Below are 26557 nucleotides of genomic sequence, written 5' to 3'. Positions count from 1 at the left end.
GCTTTCTCAGGCCATAGCAGAGAGCTGGACTGGAAGTAGAACAGCTTGGAATAGAACTGGTGCCCATATGGGATGGCGGTGCTGCAAATGGAGGATTAACCTATTGCACCACAGCACCCAGAAATAACATATTTTGAAGTGATAAATACGCTCATTATCCTGGTTTTATCATTTCAAGATAAACATGCATGTATCAAAACATCACTTGTTCCTCAGAAATATGTAAATTATGTCTTAACCATAAATAAAAATACATAATTCTACTCCAAAATAGCCTCATTAAACATAGAAATAGAGATGCCAGTTGTACAATACAAATATACTACATATCATTGTATTGTGCACTTTAAAATGGTCAGTTTTACCTCAAATTTAAAAAATGTCCTCGTGCACATTTGATATTTGAAGAAGCTAAAGACAAGTAAGTGTTCAAATCATGAAGGGCTGTGACTGCTCAGGGCCAGAGCCACTGCTGTGGAATAAAATAGTACAGTAACTCGTTCTTTAACTGTGGTGTTGTAAGAAAACTATTTGATGTTGACAGGGTAACATGAGAGTACGTCAGCTGATATATGCCATTACTGCTCTGCTCAACATTATAAATAAAAGGCATCAACAAGCCTGATTCTAGGGGCCTCTGACTTGGCAAACAACTTATCAGGCCTGCTGGAGCCACTGAACCTCAGGTATTTGTTTACAATGGAGCTCCAGAAAGACACGTCCATGACCTTGGATCCCTCACCAGCTTTTGCATACCTTGTTGGCTGTTCTGAGAATGCATCAAAGTTGAAGTAACTTGGGCCAGTCCTGAGCACTTTACTCTTAGTTGTTCTTGAACCTCTCCCTGTCCTGTAGACTGGCCTCCTTTCTTTTATTTATTTTTTAACATAAAGTACAATTGGGATTATAGTGGTTCTTCCCCCCATAACCACCCTCCCACACGCAAAAATCCCATCTCCTACTCCCTCTCCCATCCCATTCTTCATTAAGATTCATTTTTAATTATCTTTATATACAGAAGATCAACTCTATACTAAGTAAAGATTTCAACAGTTTGCACCCACACAGACACACAAAGTATAAAGTACTGTTTGAAGACTAGTTTTACCATTAATTTGCATAGTACAACACATTAAGGAAAGAGGTCCTACATGGGGAGCAAGTGCACAGTGACTCCTGTTGTTGATTTAACAATTGACACTCTTATTTATGACATCAGTACTCACCTGAGGCTCTTGTCATGAGCTGCCAAGGCTATGGAAGCCTCTTGAGTTCATGAACTCTGACCTTACTTAGGCAAGGCCATAATCAAAGTGGAAGTTCTCTCTTCCCTTCAGAGAAAGGTGCCTCCTTCTTTGATGGCCTGTTCTTTCCACTGGGATCTCACTTACAGAGATCTTTCCTGTAGGTCACTTTTTTGCCACAGTGCCTTGGCTTTCCATGCCTGAAATGCTTTCATGTGCTTTTTAGCCAGATCTGAATGCTTTAAGGGCTGATTCTGAGGCCAGAGTGCTATTTAGGGCATTTGTCATTCTATGAGTCTGCTGTGTGGCCTGCTTCCCATGTTGGACCGTTCTCTCCTTTTTAATTCTATCAATTATTATTAGCAGACACTGGTATTATTTATGCAATTCCTTTGACACCTTATCCTATCTTTATGATCAGTTATGAACTTAAACTGATCACTTTAACTTTTAGCAAGATTGCATTGGTACCTGCCAACTTAATGAGATTTGGAGTCACATGCCAGTTTTCAGCTTTACCATTAGGAGTAAGTCTGAGGGAGTGTGTGCCAAACTATATATCTCCTTCCTCTCTTATTTTTAACAGGGATCAATTTTCAGTTGGATTTAAACACATAAGAATAATTCTGTGTTAATTAAAGAGTTCTACCAATGGTATTAAGTAGAAAAAGGAAATACTAAAAAGAATAAAATAGTAAGCTGTTCCTCGAAGGTCAGGACAAGGACTGATCAAGTCATTGTTTCTCATAGTGTCAGTTTCACTTCTACAGGTTTCCTTTTAGGTGCACAGTTAGTTGTCACAGATCAGGGAGAACATACGATATTTGTCCCTTTGGGACTGGCTTATTTCTAAGTGATACAGCAAAGCATGTTCTGAGAACTGAAAGTAGTTCAGGAGGGTTCCAAGTGTAAAATATGGGGAAAGAGTCGGCAGAATCAGACCATGGAAAGTTCAGCTATGTCAAGACAAAGAACTTAGCCTTTTTCCTTGAGACAAAAGGGAGCCATTGGGAAGTTAAATAAAGAACGGTTCAAAGATCTATTTCAAAACAATCACTTGGGTGGCAACACTGAGACAAGATTGGAATACTAGAGCACCACAATATTCAGAGAGGGGTTTACAAGATGAAATGGGTTAAACTTTAGGATCAATTTTATATAGGGTTTGAGGTATAATATTCAGTATTTTTTTTTTTTTTGACAGGCAGAGTGGATAGTGAGAGAGAGAGACAGAGAGAAAGGTCTTCCTTTTTGCTGTTGGTTCACCCTCCAATGGCCGCTGCAGCCGGCACATCGCGCTGATCCGAAGCCAGGAGCCAGGTGCTTCCCCTGGTCTCCCATGCAGGTGCAGGGCCCAAGGACTTGGGCCAGTCCTCCACTGCCTTCCCGGGCCATAGCAGAGAGCTGGCCTGGAAGAGGGGCAACCGGGATAGAATCTGGCGCCCCAACCGGGACTAGAACCCAGTGTGCCGGCGCCGCAAGGTGGAGGATTAGCCTGTTAAGCCACGGCGCTGGCCTCAGTATTTTCTTAAATTATCCTCTCTTTTTTCTAAGATTTGTTTATTTGAAAGGCAGATTTATATAGAGAGAAAAACACACATCCAATTTTACTGGGAAAGGTTCAGGAAGAATTCACAATAGAAGGGAAATAAATTGTCCTTTGTGCAGCTGATGCCTCTTGAGCTCCTCGGTAGGGCTGAGAGCAGCAAGAGAAAACCAAAGGAAACAGAGCAAAGTCTTCTGCTCTTGTAGGAGCTACAGTCTCCTGGAAGTCCGAGCAAAAGGGGAAGGAGGGAGGGAGGCAGGGAGGGAGGCAGGTAGAGGGGGATAGAGAGAAACTTCCATATGCTGGTTCACTCCCTAAATTGCTGCAATAGCCAGGCTGGGTCAGGCTAAGGCCAAGAGCCAGAAGCTCCATCTAGGTTTCCTACACTGGTACAGGGACCCAAGTACTGGTGCAATCCTCTGCTGCTTTCCTAGGCACATAAGCAGGGAGCTGGATCAGAGATGGAGCAGACAGGACTCAAACTGGCACCCATATGGGATGCCAGTGCTGTAGGCGGTGACTTAACTTGCTGTACCAAGGCACCTGCCCCAAGTTATTCTTTTTAATTCTCACTTGGCACTTGAATATTATTTTTCCCTTTTTATAGATGAGGACACTGAGAATTCACCTAAGGTAAACTTGGGTTCAGGTTAGTTGGTAAGGAAAAATATGATTTTAATGATGGTCTGAAAGACTTAACGCCTATGTGTATATATGTTTTCCTACTATCTTCTGGCATCAATGAATATACAAATAAAATATTTAAATTGCTTAATACAACAAAAATGCATGTGTTTGAATATACTGAATATTCTTGTCAATAGCACATTTAGCCTTGAGGAGGATAAAATCTATGTCATATTCCTAAAATAGCTTTTTAGTAGCTGAAGAGATCCCAAATTATATGGACTAAATATAATTTTTAATTGGAAGTATATTTAAATAAAAAATCTTTCTTAATAAAGGAAACTCTTTATACCAAGCAAGACTGGGCTTATAAAAATTACTATATTCTCTTGTGACCTATTTATACCATTTTAAATAAAAGGTTACATGAATATATTGACTCAAATAGTATATAATTAGAGGCTATTCTCCACAGGGTCATATTTGATCTTTAAAATTGCCAAGTTAAAATTCCACTATAAAGAATACCAATACTTTGAAATAAATTTAAAATACTTAGTTTTGGATATTACTACATACTGATTTTTAAAAAAATTTACCTTGGTTCTCAAAGAGAGATGGTGGAAATGTCTGTGCCAAGGGTAATTTGAGACACAACCACAAAGCCTGGGAAGTGGACCCCTTATGAAGGCTTCTCCATCACCACTGCCCTCTCCTTTTACCCATCCTAATCCACTGTGGTCAGAACATTGATGTTAACAGAGTGTCAAAGCTGACATTTCCTAATGCCTGAGTACCTTTGCCATAGGATAAGTAACAGCTAAATCACAGAGAGGAATTCCAATTCTCCCATAAAATATCTTCATGAAGCCCAAAAATGTTATGGAGGAACTCTTGTTTGAGTTTTAGGACCAATATCAATTTTGCTGAGACTGGGAAATGAGGTTATTAGTCCAATTATAATGGGTAGAAAGGAAATGTCTGGTAGACAGCATTTGACTAAACTCTTAACACTAATCTCTCAATGCACATCATTAAATAGTTCCATTATCCCTATCTTTTGCAAATTGCTTATCCAAAAAGAACCTTAGTTATATAATTCTTTTTAAAAAAAGATTTATTTATTTATTTAAATAGAGTTAGAGAGGCAGAGAGAGAGAGAGAGTCTTCCATCCACTGGTTCATTCCCAGATGGCTGCAATAGCCAAAGCTGCACTGATTCGAAATCTGGAGCCAGGAGCTTCTTCTGGGTTTCCCACATGGGTGCAGGGGCCCAAGAACTCGGGCCATCTTCTGCTTCTTCCCAGGCCATAAGTAGAGAGCTGGATCAGAAGTGAAGCAGCCGGGACTCAAACCGATGCCCATATGGGATGCTGGCACCTGCAGGTGGTGGCTTTACCTGCTATGCCACAGCATCGGCCTTCTAGCTATATAATTTTAATGTATCATTCTTCACTTCATATAAAAACAAAAAACATATATAAGCCTTTGAAATAGTTGATGGTACCCTGTTCTGATTAAAGAGCAGGTACATTTTAAACTCAATCTCCTTGTTAAAAATTTTAACCTGGGGTCTGTGTTATGGCAGTTGGCTAAATTGCCCCTTGGGATGCCAGCATCCAATATTGAAGTCCACATCACTCTGCCTGCAATCCACCTAATGCACCTGGGAAGGCCATAGATGACCCAAGTATTTGGGCCCATGCACCCTTGTAGGAAACCCAGATGAAATTCCTATCTCCTGGCTTCAGCCTGATCCACAGGCATTTAGAGAGTGAAATAGCAGATGAAAATTCTCTCTCTTTTCTCCGCCTTTCAAATAAATAAAGACATAAGTAAATTAAAAAAAAAAAAAAAGCCTAGTCTGAGTAAGTGCTAACCTTAGGATACAAAAATAACTTGCTACTGAGTTATTTGGCAAGTATGATATAAATATTTATGTTTTGCTTGATTTAAAACAGATAAACAGGGGGGCCAGCGGCGTGGTGCAGCAGGTTAACGCCCTGGCCTGAAGCGCCGGCACCCCATATGGGCGTCAGTTCGAGACCCGGCTGCTCCACTTCCCATCTAGCGCTCTGCTATGGCCTGGGAAAGCAGTGGAGGATGGCCCAAGTGCTTGGGCCCCTGCACCCACGTGGGAGACCCAAAGGAAACTCCTGGCTCCTAGCTTCGGATTGGCGCAGCTCTGGCCCTTGTGGCCAATTGGGGAGTGAACCATTGGAAGAAAGACCTCTCTCTCTCTGTGTAACTCTTTCAAATAAATAAATAAATAAATCTTTTAAAAAAAAACAGATAAACAAGCAAACATATCTCCTTAGTAAAAGCCATTCAAACATACTTAGAAAACTTAGAAAGTTCTCCAAGAATGAATTTTAAACTCAGTTTTAGTACATATCAGAACTGAAAAAAAAATTAGTCACTGGATCTTATTCAGAGACACACTTAAATCTGTGATATGGAAAATAAATTAATTCATTCATCAATAGTAAGGCAATTTTGAAAGGGAAAATGTGAAAAGAACTCTAGTGATGTTTTTTATTTCTTGTTTAATAAACTTCTTTGAAAATAAATTTTCTGTTATTTTGTCATATATGTATGCCATGAAATAAGGACTATTTCAATGTGGCTTTCTTTTCACCATACTATTAGTGTATATCTGCATATAAAGCTAACTCTGGGCATACATGGCATCACCAAAAACACTTCATTTTTCTTCTTTCACTATTCTTGACCTTAGATTCTCAGTAGGATATCTTACTAGAATAAAATACTATATTGGAAATAGTTGGGTTGATTGTTTTAACTTCTGGGCGTTATGGCAGGTTATAATCTTACTTGACAAAGACAAGATTCTCATCACAGTTGTTTAAACAAGATAAAACATCAGAGAGAAGAGAAAAAAATGGTGGTTGTACTACTGAGTTCCAGGGGCTACGTGCACCAAGTGCAAACAACCACAGGTTGTACTTGAAATTGCTGAGGTCAACCCTCACCTCAAACACCTTGCAGGTCTCCACAAATAGCTAAGTTTACCTTGGAATACCAGATACCAGCTAAGCTAACAAACAAATGCTGAATATACTTAGTTTTTGGGTTTTTTTTAAACTGCATAGGTAATTAGCTAAGAACACAGACTCTGGAGCCAGGCTCTGAAATTTACCAACGTACATTCTTTACCATTAATTAACTTTCCTGTGCCCTAATTTCCCTATCTATAAAACAATAAGATGGAATGTGATCATAAGGCAAAATTAGTTATTACTTTTATGTAAACTGCCAAGAAAACTATCTGGAATGTAGTAAGCATTTCACATTATACATATTAGCTTTCTATTATCAGTTTGTAGAGTGAACCATCCTAAGGCAAGATGTATTTTATGCAAGATTACTTTCAGATCTAGCAGTACATGTGCTGAAGGAGAGGGGTGGGCAAGAGAGAGGAAGTCCTGATGCTCTTCATGTTCACATTAGCCACAGAACCCTGTAGAGCAACATTCTTTTGCCTGAAGAGCATTAGCGATTTCAGGAACAAAGAAATCTTTCAGAAAAGATAGTAGAAAAGTAAGATGAAAAATAAATTGTAGAGAGGAGAAGGGAGGGAAACAGAAAGGATTCAGGGCTCAGCATTTTTGGCAGCACTAAGGAACTTCCCAAGAATGGGGAAGTCCTTCTCTTCTCTGGGATGCAATTAAGAGTTCAAAACAGTAGAGAAGATCATTTAATGTAGGCCATCCGTGATCTGCAAAGCCCTAGGTGACTATGGGTGGATTAGAAGCCAGATATGTTGGAAGGATACTCACTTCACGTTGGTCTGATAAATGGCTCAGTTACCTTGAATTATGGTAAATTCTCCTTGCTTTATAAAACACACATCCAAACTATTAATTTTTTCTCTTTCAAACATGTGATGTTACTAAGTTTCTAGGAAGAGATGCTATGATAGATAAGAAAATATAGAGCAAAATGGACATTAAAGACTATGGTTAAATAATGACTGTAAGAGACACATCTAACTAAATGATGAAGACACAGAAACTCTGACCAGACCAATAAGAAGTACTGAGATTTAATTAGTAATAAAATTTTTCTACTGCAGAAAAAGTCCCAGCACCTGATAGCTTTAATGCTGAATTCTACCAAGCATTTAAGAACAAATACCAATCCTTCCCAAACTCTTCCAAAAATTTAAGAGGAAGAAATACTTTCAAATTCATTTTACAAGGTCAGCTTAACCCTGATTCCAAAGATAGACACTACAAGAATGCATAATTATAGACCAACATAGCCAATAAGCATAAATGTAACATCATAAAAGGATTGTTCACTGTGATCAAGTAAGATTAACCTATGGAATGCAAGGATGGTTCAACACACACAAAGGAATATATATGTTACACTGCATTAAAAGAATGAAGGCCAAACCATACGATCATCTCAATAAATGCAGATAAATCATTCAGCTAAATTTGACATCTTTTCATGATAAAAACTCTCAACCTTTTAGATATACTAAGAATGTACCTTGGCTGGCGCCGTGGCTTAACAGGCTAATCCTCCACCTTGTGGCGCTGGCACACCGGGTTCTAGTCCCTGTTCGGGCGCCAGATTCTATCCCAGTTGCCCCTCTTCCAGGCCAGCTCTCTGCTATGGCCCGGGAAGGCAGTGGAGGATGGTCCAAGTCCTTGGGCCCTGCACCCGCATGGGAGACCAGGAGAAGCACCTGGCTCCTGGCTTCGGATCAGCGAGATGCGCCAGCTGCAGCGGCCATTGGAGGGTGAACCAGCGGCAAAAAGGAAGACCTTTCTCCCTTTCTCTCTGTCTCTCTCTCTCACTATCCACTCTGCCTGTCCAAAAAAAAAAAAAAAAAATACCTCAAGACAATAAAGACCCTTTGTCTGAGTCCACAGTCTGTTTCTGTAACAGAATACCTGACACTGGGAGATTTATTTTGGCTGTCAGTTCTGGAGACTCGGAAGTCTAAGAGTGCGAGTTTGGCATCTGCTTGACATCTAGTGTTGCTTCAACTCACGGCAGAAAGTGAAAGGGCAAACGAGTACATGGGAAAGAGGCAAATCATGAAGGCAACTCACTTTATAATAACTATTCCTCATGATAACTAAATCAATTCCTCAAGAATTAACCCAGTCCCAGAGTAAAGCACCAATCCATTCATGAGGGTTCCGCTTCCTGGATCCAAATACCTCCCACAAGGCCCCATCTCCCAACACTGTGGTATTAAGATTTTAAGGTTGCAACATCTGAACATTTGGAGGACACACTCAAATCACAACACTATACATGACAAGCCCACAGGTAACATTAAATTCAATAGTGGAAAGTTGAAAGCTTTTCCTCCAAGGTCACCAATTAAGACAATAGTGACTAATCTCACTTCTATTCAACATGGTACTGAAAGACACAGCCAGAGCAAGGTAGTGAAACCAGAAAGGAAGAAGTTAAATTGGTCTTTGTGGGCAACAGGATCTTTTACTTAGAAAACCCTAAGACTTACAAAAAAACTGCTAGGAATAATAAATGAATTTAGTAGAGTTGTAGCATATAAAAATCAACATACAAACACACCAACAACACACTATCCAAAAAAGAAATCAAGAAAACAATTACATTTAAAACAACTACAAAAAATATAATAATACTTAGGAATATATTAAGCCAGAAATGTAAAAAGAAGGCAAAAGATCTATACACTGAAGTCTGTGAAACACTGATCAAAGAAATAGAAGTCAAGTGTTATTTTATGTCAGCATTATGTGCTGAGAAACGTATTGTTAGGTAAGTGCATCATGTGAATATCATGGAGTGTAATTATACAAATCTAGATGGTATAGCCTATTACAGACCTAGGTTATATGGTACAGCCACTGTTGTGCATGTAGCCTGTTGTTGACAGAAATGTCATCACATGGCACATGACTATAAATGGAAAGTTATTTCCTATTCATGGATTGGAAGAATACTGTTAAAATGTCCACACTCCCCAACACAATCTACAGAAATGATGCAATCCCTGTCAAATTGCCAATGTCATTTTTTACATACTAGAAAAAATATTCTAAAATTCATATCAGATGACAAAAGACCCCAAAAACCCATAGCAATCTTTAGAAAACAGAACAAAGCAGGAGGTATCAGGCTATCTGATTTGAAATTTTACTATAAAAATAGAGTAAAACAGCATGAAACTCGCATAAAAACAGATGCAAAAACCAATGAAACAGAATACAGATTCTAGAAATAAATCCATGCATTTATGGTCAATTGATTTTTGACAAGGATACATGAGGAAAGATAGTTTCTTCCGTAAATAATGCTGGGGAAACCGGATGTACCTTTACAGTAGAATAAAGTTTGACCCTTAGGTCACATCATATACAAAAATCAACTCAAAATGCATTAAAAACTTAAACATAAGTCCTGAAGCAGTAAAACTGCTAAAGGAAAAGCTTTGCAGCCGTGGGAAGGGTTTCTTGGATACAACATCAAAAACACAGGCAACAAAAACATATAGGTAGGCTTACATCAAACTAAGAAGCATCTGTACAGCAAAGACAACAATCAAGAAATGATGATACAGCCTATGGAGTGGGGGAAAATATTGCAAACCATGTATTTGATAAGGCGTTAATACTAAAAATACTTATGGAACTCAGCACAATTCAAAAGCAAGAGAACTAACCCAATTTAAAAACAGGCAAAAAACTTGCTATGGTTTGAAAGCATTCCCCCCAAATTTATGTGTTAGAAATGTACTTCTCAAATATCAGAGATCACTGAGGTTGCCCTTCCCAGCATGTGCCCAGAATTTTAGAAAGGTAGAAGTTTCAGGGGACAGGCTCAAGCCACTCTCCAAGGACGCACTACTATGGACTTGCTATTTTGAGTCTCTACTCTCCACATTGTGCTTCAGGTGTTGCTCAAATGGTACCAAGCATGGCCTAAGCCACCACTCGAGAGGGCACAAACCATAAATTTTTGCAGTGTACAAGGCAGTGTTAATTCTGCAGCCATGCAGGATGCAAGGCGAGGCACGGCTTCTTCCCCCTATATTTCAAAGATATCCCAAGTGGCCTAAGAGCCCAGGCTGTGATTCGCTGCAGGGGCAGAGTCTACAGACACCCCAGTTAGGGCATCCTGGGCAGAAATGTGGTCTCAGAGCTGTCACTGTGTACCATGGGCGATGCCTGGTAGAGCTGCAGGGCAGAACACCAACTGAGACCTCTGAACTATAGAGGGTTCAGTGTGCAATGATGCCCTGGAAGGGCTGCGGTCATGAGACTCTAACCTAAGAGAGCTGAAGCATGGGCTGCACTTGGCAAAGATGTAGGGATAGGGCTGTCTGAGGCTTTAGAGGCCCAAATCCCATAAGAGTGTGCACCGGAATCAGGACATGGAATACTATTTCAGAGCTTGGAGGTGGAATGTGGCTGTGGCTTGTTATTCCTTCCTTCTTGCTTCTTTCTCCCTTTTCAAATGAGAATATCTATTCCACTCTGGTTCCACCACAATACTTCAGAAGTTGGTGACTTATTTTGATTTCACAGGCTCAAAGTGAGAGAAAATTTGCTCCTGAGTCTCTTCCATACCTGATTTGAATGGAACTCTAGACTTCGGATTTTTCAGTTGGCACTGGAACAAGACCCTAGGGCTATTGGGATAGAATGAATGCATTTTACATACAAGAAGGATATTAATTTTGAGGGTCAGGAGCAGAATGCTACGGTTTCAATATGTTCCTGAAAAGCTCATATGTTAGGAACTTTATTCGCAGCTTCATGTCAGCAGTATTTAGAAGCAGAGACCCTGGGAGGTGATTAGGATTAGATGAGGTCAGAAGATGGGGTCCTCAGGATGGTATCAGTGGCTTTATAAAAAGAGGAAAACAAATCCAAGCTAGCACATTTGCTGTTTTGCCATGAGATGCTCCCTACCATGTTATGATGCAGCAAAGGAGCCTAGATGGAGTGCCACGCTTTTAGACTTCCCAAATTCCACTATGTGAGCTAAATAAGCTGCCATTCTATATGACTAGCCTAGTCTCAGACATCTTGTTACAGCAACAGAAAATGGACTAAGGCAGGACTTAAGCAAACATTTCTCAAAAGAAAACTTACAGATGGCTGATGGGTACTTGAAAAAATTGTCCAACATCACTAATCATCAAGGAAGCACAAATCAAAAGTACAAGGAGATATCTTCTCACTCCAGTGACAACAACTGCTATTATCATGGAGACAAAAAATAACAAGTGTTGACAAGGATGTGAATAAAAGGGAACCCTTGTACATTATGAGTGGGAATGTAAAATAGCATAGCCTTTGCAGAAAACTGTATGGAGGTTCTTGAAAAAGTTAAAAATGATGATAGATGATTCAGCAATGCCACTACTGGGTATACATCCAAAGGAAATACAATCAGTATGTCAAAGAGATACCTGAATTCCCATGTTCAGTATAGCACTATTCACTACAGCCAAACCATGGAAACAATCTAACTGTAGAACAACAGATGAATGGGTTAAAAAAAAACCTGGAACCTACATACAATGGAATACTTTTAAGTTTTGAAAAAAGAGAAGAAAATCCCACCGTTTCCAACAACTTGGATGAAACTGGAGTATATTATGTTAAAAATAAGCCAGGGACATAAAAGACAAGTAACAAATAATCTGTGGATCTACAGTTAGATTGTAAAAAAAATAAAGACTGGAAAACATAGAAAAGCAAGTAAAATGCTTTTGTGATTTAATGCTATAACTAGTACTCCAACAGTATTTTTCACTTTGTGTTGCTATGTGGGTGCAAACTGTTGAAATCTTTACTTAATATGTACTAAACTGATCTTCTGTATATAAAGAGAATTGAAAATGAATCTTGATGTAAAAAAAAAAAAGCAAGTAAAATGGCAGTTAGTAGAGGCTGCAGGGTGAGTGTTTGGGGAGACACTGTTCAAAGGGTACAAAGTTTCAGTGAGACAGAAAAAGTTCAAGAGACTTCTTGTCCATTATGGTGACTCCATTTAATATCAATTTATTGTGTATTGAAAATTGCTGACAGGAAATTTTAATTGTTCATGACACAAAAAATAATAAGTGTGTGAGGTAATTGATGTATTAAGTAGCTTACTTCAACTATTCCATAATATATACATATTTTAAAACATTATGCACCATAAATACAAAATTTTTTACTTGTCAATTAAAATAATTTAAAAAAATAATAGCTATAAGAGGTCAAAATGTGTAAAGAAACCTACAAAACTACCTGTGGGCTCTAGGACAAGCAAGCTATGATATCCTTGGACTGGCTAAATTATTGAAGTTTAATATTTCAGACATGAAATAACATGAATGTATTAAAAATAATCTTGGGTTGGGGAAGACCGTCCTATATAGACATGAAACTTTAAAAGAACAAGGTCATATAATTTTTTCACAGCAGTAAAAACAGAGAAAAATATAATATTGGGGCAGAGATGTCTACTGCTATTCATATCAAGAACTTCTTTCTACTTCCTGTGTCTATGAACACAGGGCTATAGTCAAAGGATAGTGAGCTGAAAACTAATATGGCCCACTGAAATTCTGTCACATTTAATTGCTGATAAAAGGATCCTCCAGAGCTCTTTCGCCCTACGTAAGTATCTGATGTCCTACATACAACATGATGGAGTCTCTCAATCAGCCTGGTTCTTTGAGTGAGACTAACCCTGTTTTCCCCTAACCTGGAGTAGCCAAGCAAGCAAGAAACCTTTCACGTTTCACAGCACAGCTTCCAATTCTGACTAATATGATTATATCCCAAATTGAAAACTGGCTATTTTGGGGAGGTGGGTGAACATTTTGGGAGATTTTTGCTGTATACAATACATATTTCTACATTTTTATGTCACTTTTGTAATTAGAAGTTAAAAGTTAAAAAAATATAAAACAAAATGCTAACATCCAAGAACAAATATGAGGACAACTTCCTCCAGACTTGCATTACCAGATTTGGAGAACTATTTTTCATTTAGGTTACTCATGTGTCTCTAAAAATACAGCCCACAGGGAAGTGGGCAGTTGGCCTAGTGGTAAAGTCGCTGGTTGGGCTGCCTGCCTTCACCCTGTATTGGAGTGCCTGGGTTTGAGTTCCAGCTCTGCTCCCTACTGATTCCAGCTTCCTGCCAATACACACTCAGGTGATAGCTCAAGTAATTAGATTTCCGGCCCAATATGGGAGACCTGGGTTGAGTTCTAGGCCTTTGGCTTTGGCCTGGCTCAGCTGTAGCCATTGTGGACATCTGATGAGCGAACTAGTTAAATGGAAGCTCTATGTCTCTCAAAAACAAACAAAAAACCCCAAAACACAGAGAGGGCATTTTCCTATTCCTAAATGGTTTCCAGTAGAGCTGCACTGGATATATCACCAATATTTAGGCCCCAGTGACACTTATCTCTATACAATACATAGAATTAGAATGGGGTACAGAGAATAATATTAAAATACCAAAACAGGGGCTAGCGCTGTGGTGCAGCGGGTTAACGCCCTGGCCTAAAGCGCTGGCATCCCATATGGGCACTGGTTCTAGTCCTGGCTGCTCCACTTCCCATCCAACTCTCTGCTATGGCCTAGGAAAGCAGTAGAAGATTGCTCAAGTCCTTGGGCCCCTGCACCCACATGGGAGACCTGGAAGAAGCTCCTGGCTCCTGGCTTCAGATCGGTGCAGCTCCGGCCATTGCGGCAAACTGGGAAGTGAACCATTGGATGGAAGACCCCTCTCTCTTTGCCTGTCCTCTCTCTGTGCAACTCTCACTTTCAAATAAATAAATAAATCTTTAAAAAAATACCAAAACAAAGACATGTTTCCCTAAACAAGATTTTTTTAAAAGATTTATTTATTTATTTGAAAAGCTACAGAGAGAGGGAAAGAGAAAGAGGAGAGAGAGATCTTCCAGCTGCAGTATACTCCCCAGATGGCTGCAATGGCCAGGGCCAGGCCGAAGCTAGGAGCTTCATCTGTGTCTCCCAAATGGACGTCAGGGGCCCAAGTTCTTGGGCCACCTCCTATTGCTTTTCCCAGGCCATCAGCAGAGACCTGAATCACATGTGAAGCAGCCAGAACATGAACTGGGCCCACAAGGGGTGCTGGTATTATAGGCAATGGCTTTACCCACTAGGCCACAATGCTGGTTCCATAACTAAGTATTTTCATAAGGAATATAAGTTCACATAAAAGTATCCAAAAGGCTGGCAGTCAAAATTACTATCTTGTGAAGTCAAAAGCTCTACAACAATCCTATGAATGTGCTTTTTGTTGACAGAATGAGAGAAGCTGAACGCAAGCATATGGATTCCATGCAAATAGTTCAAGGGCTGCTAAGGAGGGGCCCAAGAGACTAGAGGGTGAGGTTCCAGGAAAACTCTCATGTTCCTCCATCAAAGCCTTCACTTCAAACCAAAGAGCTCCAGTTTTAGTTTTTTCCACTACTACGTAACATGAGATTTTCGTCCACAGAAATGACCTGGAACTAAAAGACAGTTAGAAAATTCCTTATTTAAAATTTTAATTGTAGGAACACACAGACATAAACTATTAAACCCCACGAAGAGAAGTTAGCATGTTAAGGTGCTTGCCTTTTGAATACTAAGGGGTTAACATCTAGGTAAGGTCTCCAATTACACATCATTGCAGAAGTTCAAATAGGCACCGTACATGATACAATTATGTCCAAGACCATACATGACAATTGGACAATTACGTCCAAGATCTGTTCGCAGTGGAACGATTCACACATGTGAGCCAACGTCATTTAACAGAAGAGTTTTTCCAGCAAGTTCGTCATGAGGCAGAGGTCTGTAGGTTTTATGGCCTAGTTCATAGCATGGAGACAGAGGGAAGGGTTACTGCAAAGTCAGCCAGAGTTAAACTAACGACAGACACTGAGAAGATGAGGCTGGGTAACTGGTGATGTCTGCTGGAATGTCCTGTGGTTCAGACAGGAAGGAGCTAACTAAGAGCAACAGTTAACCAAGTTTCACAATAATAGGAATGTCTCACTGTAGAAAGCTTCACAGAACAGAGGAGAAACTCTTATGGAATAAAACAGCATGGTTATTATGCTGTTTCACAGGGAAGGGAACTACTTAATACATATCCTGTCCCATGGCAGAATAGTAGATTCAGTTATAAGTTATCCTAAAAGCCGACAAGTGCAAAAATCATTACCAGAGCTAGTTACACCAAGCTCCCTTTTCACCTTGGCCCATACGTTTTTAGGGAGCATGTGGATAGAATGGAGAACTAGAGGGAGGCAACCAGAAAAATATGAAATCCAGAAACCACATCTACAGAAAAGTTGAAAGGACTAGAGTTCGCGTGCTGCCTGAAAGTATTTAGAAGGAGTTCAATCATAGCACGATTCAAAGAAGTGGTAGAATCCTTCTACAAAATAAAGATTATCTTTTCTGCTGTAACCACGGTACACTTTCAGAGAACTGGCTTTGTCTTTATACCTTTTTGGTGGCTTCAACAATAAACTACACCTAACAGTTGCTTTATTTTTTTCTTAATTGCTCTCGGCTCTCAAATGTAATCTTCCGAATGAATTTTTAGAGCACATCTAGGTTTCCAGCAACACTGAGCAAAAGGCACAGGGGATACATATACCCCTGGCCCAATATATGCCCATAGCCTATGTCTCATCAACACCATCCACCAGAGTGGTACACTCGGGATAAATGATGCATTCACATTAACACATTGTTATCACCAGATCCCATAGTTTAATTTACAAAAACACTCACTCTTTGTATTACACATTCTATGGGGTTGGACAAATTAAGAGCAACATATACCATTATAGTATCATACAGAACAGTTTCAGAGCACTAAGAATCCTCTGTGCTATGCCTATTCCCACCACTGGCAACCTTTCTTCTCTGCTGTTTTCCATAGCTTTGCCTTTTCCAGAATGTCATATAGGTGGAATCATACCATAAAGGCCTTTTCACTGGCTACTTTCACTTAGTATCACTGTATCTTTTCATGCCTTGATAGCTTATTGCTTTTTAGCACTGAACAACATTCCACTGTCTGGATGAATGTAACCATTTTTAACATTTTTATTTATCTATTTTTCTTTGAGAGAGAGTGCTACGGTTTGCTGATTCACTCCCCAAATGCCCACAAGGGCTAGGGTTAGGTTAGATTGGAAGCTGGCAGTCAAGATCTCAACCCAGGTATTCCATGTGGATGTCAGCGATACAATTACTTGAACCATCACCTGCTACCTCCCAGGAAGCCTATTAGCAGGAAGATGGAATCGGTAATGGAACTGGGACTGAAACTCCAATCCTGCAATATGGGATGTGGGCCAAATACCCACGCTGAATGAAACCATTTTTAGAGTAGGGTTCCACTTAGTAGAGTTCTTTTTTTTTTTTTTTTTTTTTTTTTTTTTTTTTTTTTTTGGTAAATGGAATTCACCAGCATGTTTTTTAAAAAACAGAATAGTACCTACCTATTTGACTAATATATTCATATGGTTCAAACATAAGGCATAAAATGGTATATAAGGAAAAAGTCACCATGCAATCCCATCTGCTAAGCTTCCATCCCTGCACACACAAACTGGTAACAACTCTTTATTAGTTTGTTTATCCTCCATGGACATTTTTTTTTTTTGGTATAAAAAGCCAACATAAATAATGTATATGCATATATAGATTACACACACACATACCCCTTTGATTTTTTCCATTAATGGCTTATTCTACAATGATTCCATACTTTTCCTTTTTCATCATTAGTGCCTCTACTGGCAATATTTCAACTCTTGGATAAGGAATAGTCAATGCAATACTTTAAAAGTACTTCTAATTAAAGAGAGATAAAAATGATTCTAGTAAATGGAGAATGTTTATATTTAGACATAACAAAATATTTAATGATCATTTTTTGATCTTAGAAATGTAAAATTTAAGCCCATTTTTAAATTCATTTTTTTAAGATTTTAAAGATTTTTCTTCATATAAATACATAAGTGTATCCTCATTATTTTTATAGCTCCAACAATTGTGTGTATTACCATAATTTATGCAACTGGTCTTCTAAAAATGAACACTTCGGTTTAGGGAAAGTTTAAACTATAACCAGGAAATTATTTGTTTATAAAGGACCCACAACATCTCAAACAAGAGTTAAATAATCTCCTATGGCTAACCTAGTGCTAACAAAGTCACTATGCTAATTTGGGCATTTAAAATAATAGTCTTAAGTCTGAATGGACAAATGTTATTTCTAAAAAAAAAAAATCTAAGCATATTAGTAACAAATCCACATGGTCCCACCTGGATTTTAAATTTACTGCGGATAATATCACTCACATGACTCATTCACATGATGTGTCAGGGAAACCGTCAGGCATGCTGGTTTGCTCTTGGTTGCCACAGGGATTTTTATTTTGATTCATAGCATGTGAAAGCATTATTGGACAGCATAAAGAGAATAATTATTAAGTGGCCCTTAAAATCTTCACTTTCCCCTTGGAAACATGGTAAATTGGTAGATGACATTCTTGCAGACACCAGCTATGAACAATGACTCCTTTCTCATTATTGAAGATAATTTGAGTCTTTGCCCACGTATATATAAAGGTTTAACAATCACAAGTGATGTTTATTCACCTGGTAGAATAAAATAAATTCTGTTTATAATTCATAAGTTCATGTTACTAAAACAATCACCCACATAAGACTACCAAGTATCAAGTTTCATTCTCTTTTATTCTAGCAGGAAATTCTTATAGATTTCCTGCAATGACTTAAACAATGAATATTTCTTATCTAGAATCTCTAAGGGTGAGAATTTAATATAAATGCTAGGAATCTCTGTACAATAAAACTAACGAGGAAAATTGAGACAGGTGAAAATAATCTACAACCACTTCCAATCATCATTAGTGCCTCTACTGGTAATATTTCAACTCTTGGATAAGAAATAGTCAAAGCAATATTTTAAAAGTACTTCTAATTAAAGAGAGATAAAAATGATTCTAGTAAATGGAGAATGTTTATATTTAGACATAACAAAATATTTAATGATCATTTTTTGTTATCTTAGAAATGTAAAATTTAAGCCCATTTTTAAATTCATTTTTTTAAAGATTTATTTATTTTTTGAAAGGCAAAATTACAGAGAGGCAAAGGCAGAGACAGAGAGAGAGGTCTTCCATCTGCTGGTTCATTCCCCAAATGGCCGCAAGGCCAGAGCTGTGTTGATCTGAAGCCAGGAGTCAAGAGCTTCTTTTTCTTCTTAAAAGAACACCAGTCATTGGATTTAGGGCCCACCCTACTCCAGTATTTCCCCAACTTCATTATCTCTGCAAAAATTCTTTCCAAGTAAGGTTACTTTTGAGGTTTTGGGCAGACATGAACTTTTGAGAAACACTGCTCAACACATTACATTGACCATGCAAGAGGAAAAAAGGTCAAAAAATATTTGACAGTTATACTTGTCAGTGTAAAATTTCAGGTTCAAGTGTTCCAGAACGTAGTAACTTCTTAAAAAGTATGTAATGCCATCAGTTAAGAGTACAAATATTCATTTTCACAAGGATCTGAGATGATTTAACAGAACATCTTCAAAGTGCCAAACAGTTATGGTATATTGAGCTATATAAATTTTTTAAAATGTATGTATTTCTACTTTTATTTTCACTAAAACAAACTTAATTTTCCATTTCCATGAACTTTCTGAAATACCCTAATGGTTCAAAGTTTCGCCCATTGGCTTTTAAAAAAATCAATCAAGGATGATAGTTCTATCCATTTCTGCTCACCCAGCAGACCCCAAGGGAATTAAGAGTAAAGCTGGTGCTCTCTTTGATGAGCTTTCAACGAGAAACTATAGTTTTTATTAAATATGATTGGTCTTTCCTCCCAGAAAGAACACAAATATAGCCATAATCATTAAAATGAAAGACTGGCAATTCCATCACCTAAAGGATTCCCAACATCAAAGGTTCCTAAAACACAGTCTGACAATCAATGATAAAAATTAATTGGCAAAACAGAGATTAAACATGAATTGTATCTTTACTTACTTTACTATTTACCAAATACTGTTTCAGTGATAGATAATGATAAAGTTATCAACTAAGATTCAGTTTGAAATTTGGGCTTAATCACAATTTTCAAGGATGCAGAAGTATTTCTTTGGGTTTTTGGATTTAAAAAAAATATGCCATAACATTCATGGTTTTTAGTCTGTTTTTATACAGCCTATTATCTATTTGGTTTGTGTGCTTCATAAAATGTCTGATAGATGTTATACCTTCTTCAAAAACACAATTCTTTCGGGAATGATTTCTATAATACGCTTGCTACAAATATGGCCTCTTCCCATCCCTTTTCTCAATAGTGGCTTAAATAATGCAAGTACAAATGCCACTTCCTTAAATATCTGATGGGTCCTTAACACTCTGGCATGTGGTAGCTTTGTCCCCAAGCCTTTTTTTTTCTGGCCTGTCAGCTGTGAGAAACAGTTTTCTACCAATTACTGTCACAATATGAATAAATTCAAAACTGAAAATATAAGCACTGAATATTTTCAGTAAATTTATCCCCAAACTACATTAAAATAAGGATTTAGCATTTAAACAAGGAATTGAGCAAGTAATAGGAAGAAGCATCACAATGTACTTTGTCTTCTATAAATAAAAACACAATATAAGAAGCTAAGCTAAAAAGCAGTCATGCAAAGAAGAGATAGGGGCAAATGACAGCAAGCATATGAAATGAGGTGAAAAAAAGTTATAGCTGCACATAAAGCATCAATTAAGAAATACGACCTCACACAGTATTACAGAATTGCTGGGTTTCTCCCCTTTTTGGGTGATTAATTATGACCTACTACTAAATACTTTTAAAATTATTTACTTAACAGTTATCTCTTTAACCAACACTAATGAGTTTCTTTCATATGTGGCTTTAAACAAATAAACGTCAAACAAGCAGCTGGTTGCTAACATGATTTTGGTTTGAAAGGTGTTAAGAAACAAAAATTAGCAATGTTTTTACGTTATCACTTCTAATACTCCAAATAAACAAGATACAATTGGCTCTCAGTCCACATTGGTCTGTGCCCTGTGGGTGGGATCCAATAAAAGTTGTATGAATACAATTATGACCAATAAATACACAGTTTGAGTTGACAACACACATATAAGCCCAACAGTCTGGTCAGAACACTTCTAGTCTGAATTAGTCTGGGTTTTGACACCAGGTCCATGACTCAGGGTTTCTTCCAGGACACATACTTTTTGTTGTTGTTGTTGTTTTGTTTTGTTTTTGACAGGCAGGGTGGACAGTGAGAGAGAGAGAGAGAGAAAGGTCTTCCTTTGCCATTGGTTCACCCTCCAATGGCCGCCGCGGCCAGCGTGCTGCGGCCAGCACACCGCGCTAATCTGATGGCAGGAGCCAGGTGCCTATCCTGGTCTCCCATGCGAGTGCAGAGCCCAAGCACTTGGGCCATCCTCCACTGCACTCCCGGGCCACAGCAGAAAGCTGGCCTGGAAGAGGGGCAACCGGGACAGAATCTGGCGCCCCGACTGGGACTAGAACCCGGTGTGCCGGCGCCGCAAGGCGGAGGATTAGCCTATTGAGCCGTGGTGCCGGCCTCCAGGACACATACTTTAAAACTCCTTTTTCAAAATAAGCATTAAGTTGCCTTTTGTGGAGTGTGACTCCATCTTCTCCAATTTCTTTTTTTGTACTTTATTCTTGAAGAGCCACCCATGTTACAGTCTGCAGTTTCACAAACTTCCAGAGCTGGGAAACTTGGGCCTGAAAGTCATAGTTTATGTCATCACTGATCTCTAAGACTCCCTGCTCTCCCTCTTCTCACACATATAGTCAGCCACCAAATCACGCTGTCTGCATTTTCTACAGCTCAGCTACCACCGTTCAGTGCAGACCTGCACTACGTGCCTGGATCAATGCGGTACCAATCACCTCCCACATGATCACCTGTATACCAACCCACAATGTCAGAACAACCTCCCCGAAACACCCCTTTAATTATGTCAGAACTCTTTCAGAACTATACAACAGCTTTATCTGTAGAAGCATTTCCAAAACCATGTTTTTAAAGAATACCAGAGTTTCACAGGGTTTTTAACATGTTTTACTTGTTAAAGAAAAGGCAGGCCGGCGCTGTGGCTTAACAGGCTAATCCTCCGCCTTGTGGCGCCGGCACACTGGGTTCTAGTCCTGGTTGGGGCGCCAGATTCTGTCCCGGCTGCCCCTCTTCCAGGCCAGCTCTCTGCTATGGCCCGGGAAGGCAGTGGAGGATGGCCCAAGTGCTTGGGCCCTGCACTCGCATGGGAGACCAGGAGAAGCACCTGGCTCCTGTTTTCGGATCAGCACGATGCGTTGGCCGCAGCGGCCATTGGAGGGTGAACCAACGGCAAAAAGGAAGACCTTTCTCTCTGTCTCTCTCTCTCTCACTATCCACTCTGCCTGTCAAAAAAAAAAAAAAAGGCAAATTCTGTTGTCACTGCAAGGTTAACAGAAAAAGTGGTTTATTTATAGCAAGATGTCTTAGTCTATAATATGCTAAATACATGTATCCAAGGGTAGGCAAGTATGCATTTCTCAAGTTTATTTCATTGCAGAACCGTTTCCCTCATGACACTTTATACTCTTTGAAAAACGTTCAGTTTTTCAAAAGCACAAATTCTGGATTTTCTCATTATGACTCTCTAAAGTCTGACCTTAAACTATTTCCAAACTTAATGATCACTAACCTTGTGTGAACTTCCACCTTCAATAGATTCTGAGCAAGCTGTATGCACATATGACTCTGTTCCTTTCCTATCTACAAAAACCGTCCACCCTCCACAGCCAAACTCAAGTTCCGTTTCCTCCACAAAACCTTCCCTGCCAAGCCGAGTGCATATTCATCTCTTCCTCCTCTGATTTGCATCACTCACACTTCGTCTAAAGCTTCAGGTGACACTCAGCCTGTGCCTAAACACAAAACTTCGGGAGACATAGCTTTGAAACTTGGTTCTGTTGGAGGTCTCTTCCCCCTTATTGAAGGAAATGGCATATCTTTTGTATGTGCCCCATAGTATTTAAAACTTTGCAATTAATAAGGCCTCAAAAATATGTGCTGAACAGATGAAAAAAAATGTGTAGGGTGATGGGTGCTGCCTGCCCCTTCAGATTCAGACTCTTCCTTTCTGCCCCCTGTTCCTTGTTCCTCTGGCTTCCAGTGGGGTTCAGTTACCAGGGATCATCAACAAGAGACTGGAGGGCAGGAGAGAGTGAGGGGAGACAATGTATTTTGTTGGCTCCCTTTCTGTGAGGTTCAAGGCTTGACTCTATTCCTTGGCCTAGAGTTGCAGTAGTCTCTAAGTCCCAGACACTACTTCTTCCCCCTACCCTTTCAGCCTTGACAATGGTAGAGACATCCTGCTGGCAGCCTTCCAGGGCTGCAGCTGGGACCTCCTGCACCCTGTGGTTTCCCTTGCAGACCCCACCCATACCTTTGCATCGTCCCTTTATGAAACTCCCTTCAAATCACCTAATTTGAATGTGCCATCTGTTTCTTGCATGAATCCTAACTGATACAGATGGCAGATAGAAATAATTTGGCTGTTTTCAACAAGTTATTATTTTTAAAATTTTGTTTAATCCTTTTAAAAATTCATTTTTATTTATTTGAAAGGCAAAGCAACAGAGTTACTTTTCATCTGCTTGTTCACTCCTCAAATGCCTACAACAGCCAAGGTTTGGCAAGGCCCAAGACAGAAGCCAGGAACTCCATCCAGGTCTCCCACCTAGGTGACAGAAATGCAAGTACTTGAGTCATCATCTGCTGCTCCCAGGGTACACATTAGCAGGAAGCTGGATGTGATCCCAGACAGTCAGATACGTGATGCTGGCATCTCAAGCAGTGGCTTAATCTGCTCACCACAATGCCCACTGGTTATTAATTTCATAATACTAAAAATAGGCTATGGATCTGAGAATCTACAATGAAGTACAAGCTGTGGCCCACAAAGAGTACTGGATTATAAACTACTAGGGAAGAAAGCATGACATATTCCTCTTTGTCTTCACCCCTGTGCATGGAAAAGTCCCATGCACACTGTAATAAACATTCACCTAACTGAATTTAATAGTTTACAGCACAGGCAGCACTCACCAAATATGCACAAACTCTCCTGCATTTTCCAGTCTCCCCTGCAATTAGTTGAGGGTCAAGTGCTTGGCTTCTGGCCAGTGGGATGTGAAGAAGTGATGTAGGCCTTTTATAGGCCTGCCCTTAACGTCATTTCAAGTGAGCCTCAACTCAACTCTCATCTTCCCTTGTCAACCTTGAAGACTTTTTCGAAGTGTCAGGCAGGTAATTAGACATGAGCAACTGGGAGGGGGGGAGGGACAAAATCCTCCTCCAGAGGTGAACCAAGGACGCTGCTCTCCATCTGGGGCCATCCGAGAGCATCCACTTTGCAGATTAACTTGCAGTTAAAATATCCTGATAAAACAGGAGCTTAGCCAAGCCAGAAAAGTCTAGTTTTATAGCCACATGTGCAGAGTGTCCAAAGGTATGCAACTCCCGGATGTCAATCACAAATACCAAACATGAGTGTCATGGCCACATTAATGCCCATAATACTTTAGGGATAAAAACCCAGGTTCTCTCAACTGGACAATTCCTCCTTTGGAATGTACTTTAATAAACTTTGCTTTATTATCCCTACAGGGGGTGATGTTTTCTCTCAACTGGCCCTTTCCTCCCTTGAAACATCCTTTAATAAACTTTTAATAAACCCCCTACTTTCAGCTCTCTGAAGTGTAATTCATTACTCTATTGCAAAAAAGAATTTAGGCAAGCCAGCCACCACTGGTGACACAAGTGATGTCAATATGCGATAAATGACAGCTGCCTGATTCAAGAAACATACTTTTTTGTTAAACCACAAAATTTGGAGGCTTTATTTATGATTTACCTAATACAGAGTCTAAGTATCTTCTGTTTATAACAATTTTGCATTTGGAACAATATAATTGATTTTGATATTTATTTAGATATCACAGCTTTCTTAGGATTTTTTTTTGTTATTTCAAGATAAAGGATAAGCAAATGATCTAGATGAATGAAAACATCTAACTTAACATTAATTCACTGACAAACAAGGAAAAATAACTAAAGACATTCTTTGTTTGTTTGTTTAGCATTAGAGAAGCCAAAAAATAAGATATTATAAAATGGGGAGAGAATGAGCTGAGGAATGCTTCCTCCAGGATGAGGTCCCAGGTGCAGGCCATGGCTTGCTCCTCTTGGTGTAAGCAGAGGAGAAAAGGGAGCTGCTCTGCGGTTGAAGACACAGGGTGTAAAGACTGGTTTTACCAGGAGTTTGAACCATTTCTAGATGCACTGAGCATTTTTCCTTTATGCTTTAATTCCCACTTGCCTATATTTGTTTTATATTCAGTTTAAAAGTCCCTTTTCCAGAAAAAAAAAAAAAGAGTTGTTTTGCTGTCAGTCATTAAAAATACACTGTATCTTCTCAAGCAGTGCCTTAAGCTTTTGAGATGTTTATGTTCCAAATGTTTTAGCCCTTTGTGAATATTAACACTCATATTTAGACTATGGAATATAACAGAATATATTACCTACACATATTTACCTATCTTAAAAAAACATATGCATACATGAATTCACGTATCAAAGCAGAAAGCCAGCCACTTTGTGTTGTTTGAGAGTTAATTTCATCTCTTTTTGAGATGGTTTTACTTATCTGAGGAACTATTCTTGTTTTTGTGTTGCTTTCACAGTTTGAACATGCTGTTTGGTTGAATTGTTTTTAAAGGCCTTAGGCAATTATTATATATATAATGTATCAAAATATATGGTGTGTTTATGATTATGTGGGAAGACATGCGGTCTCCTATCTTGCTGACATCACATATTCTGCGGCTATGGTTACAGATATTTTTGTGCACTTGCCCTTTTAAAATACTAGTTAGAGCACTCCTTTGAGCCAATTTTCCACCTCCTCCTCATCAGGGTTATTAACAGGTATTTTGTCAGCTTTGATTTTTTTTTCTTTTTAAATCTTTCCATTCCTCTTGAATCATAAACATTTACCTATATTTTTCTGCAGAGTTTTTTTGAAGATTCTTTTTCTAATGTCTAGGTTAGAGTTTGCATCTAACTCTCAATAGTATTGCCTTCCTTGGCTATAATAAACTCTAGAATTATTTAGTAATTTCTCTCAACTTACTACTTTTACCAATCAGTTTTCTCACTGATAGTCAGAATTAGGCCACCAGCAATAGACTTCTAACTCTCCTTCTAATAAAACAAATCAGAATTTTAGTCATTGACTTATCAAATGAAATAGGTGTGTGGGTTCACTTTTTTCCCTACAGAATTTTTAAAAATATCTTTGTTTTACAGACTTATTTACTTATTTATTTGAAAGGTAGAATGATGGGGGTTGGGGGAAGATGAGAGATAAGGAGAGAAAGAGGCTCCACCTGCTGGTCAGTACCCAAATGACCACAAGAGCCAGGAGAGCTGGATCAGACCAAAGCCAACAGCCAAGAACTCCATCCATGTCTCCCAAGTAGGTAGCAGGAATCCAAGCACGTGGGCAATCAATTTCTACCTCCCAGGTATATGAGCAGGAAATTGGATTTGGAAGCAGAGGAACTGGTATTCAAACAAGGCACTCTGACATAAGATGTAGGCATCCCAAGTGGTGGCTCTTTTTCCTGAACCATAATGCCCACCATCTTGTAGAATTAAATAAAAAAAATCCCCTCCTGTTTGTCTATTTTCTTCCTGTTTCTTTTTTGTAAGAAATCATAATTCCTTATAAGTGGTCTTACTAGTGAAGTTTTGGTTTATCCTTGCTCTGATTCTTAAAAATATATTAAAAAAATACATTTTGCAAGAAATACTTCTAGCAAGAAGAGTTTAAGATTATTACAGCTGGGGCTGGTGCTATGGTGTAGTGGGCCAGGCCTCGGCCTGCAGTGCCAGTGCACCATATGGGCGTGAGTTCTAGTTCCAGCTGCTTCTCTTCTGATCCAGCTCTCTGCTCGTGGCATGGGAAATCAGT

The 26557-nt window shown here is 39.0% G+C and overlaps 1 protein-coding gene across 1 annotated transcript in view; it reads right to left on the bottom strand.

Moving 5' to 3' along the window:
- NDUFAF2 (NADH:ubiquinone oxidoreductase complex assembly factor 2) overlaps nucleotides 1-26557 on the bottom strand; it is a 184570-nt gene that overhangs the window by 99979 nt on the left and 58034 nt on the right. The gene's annotated exons all lie outside the window — the stretch shown is intronic.

Source organism: Lepus europaeus, chromosome 15 (assembly GCF_033115175.1).
Source record: "Lepus europaeus isolate LE1 chromosome 15, mLepTim1.pri, whole genome shotgun sequence".
In the NCBI taxonomy this organism is placed as follows: domain Eukaryota; kingdom Metazoa; phylum Chordata; class Mammalia; order Lagomorpha; family Leporidae; genus Lepus; species Lepus europaeus.
This window is presented reverse-complemented; position numbering and strand designations above follow the sequence as displayed.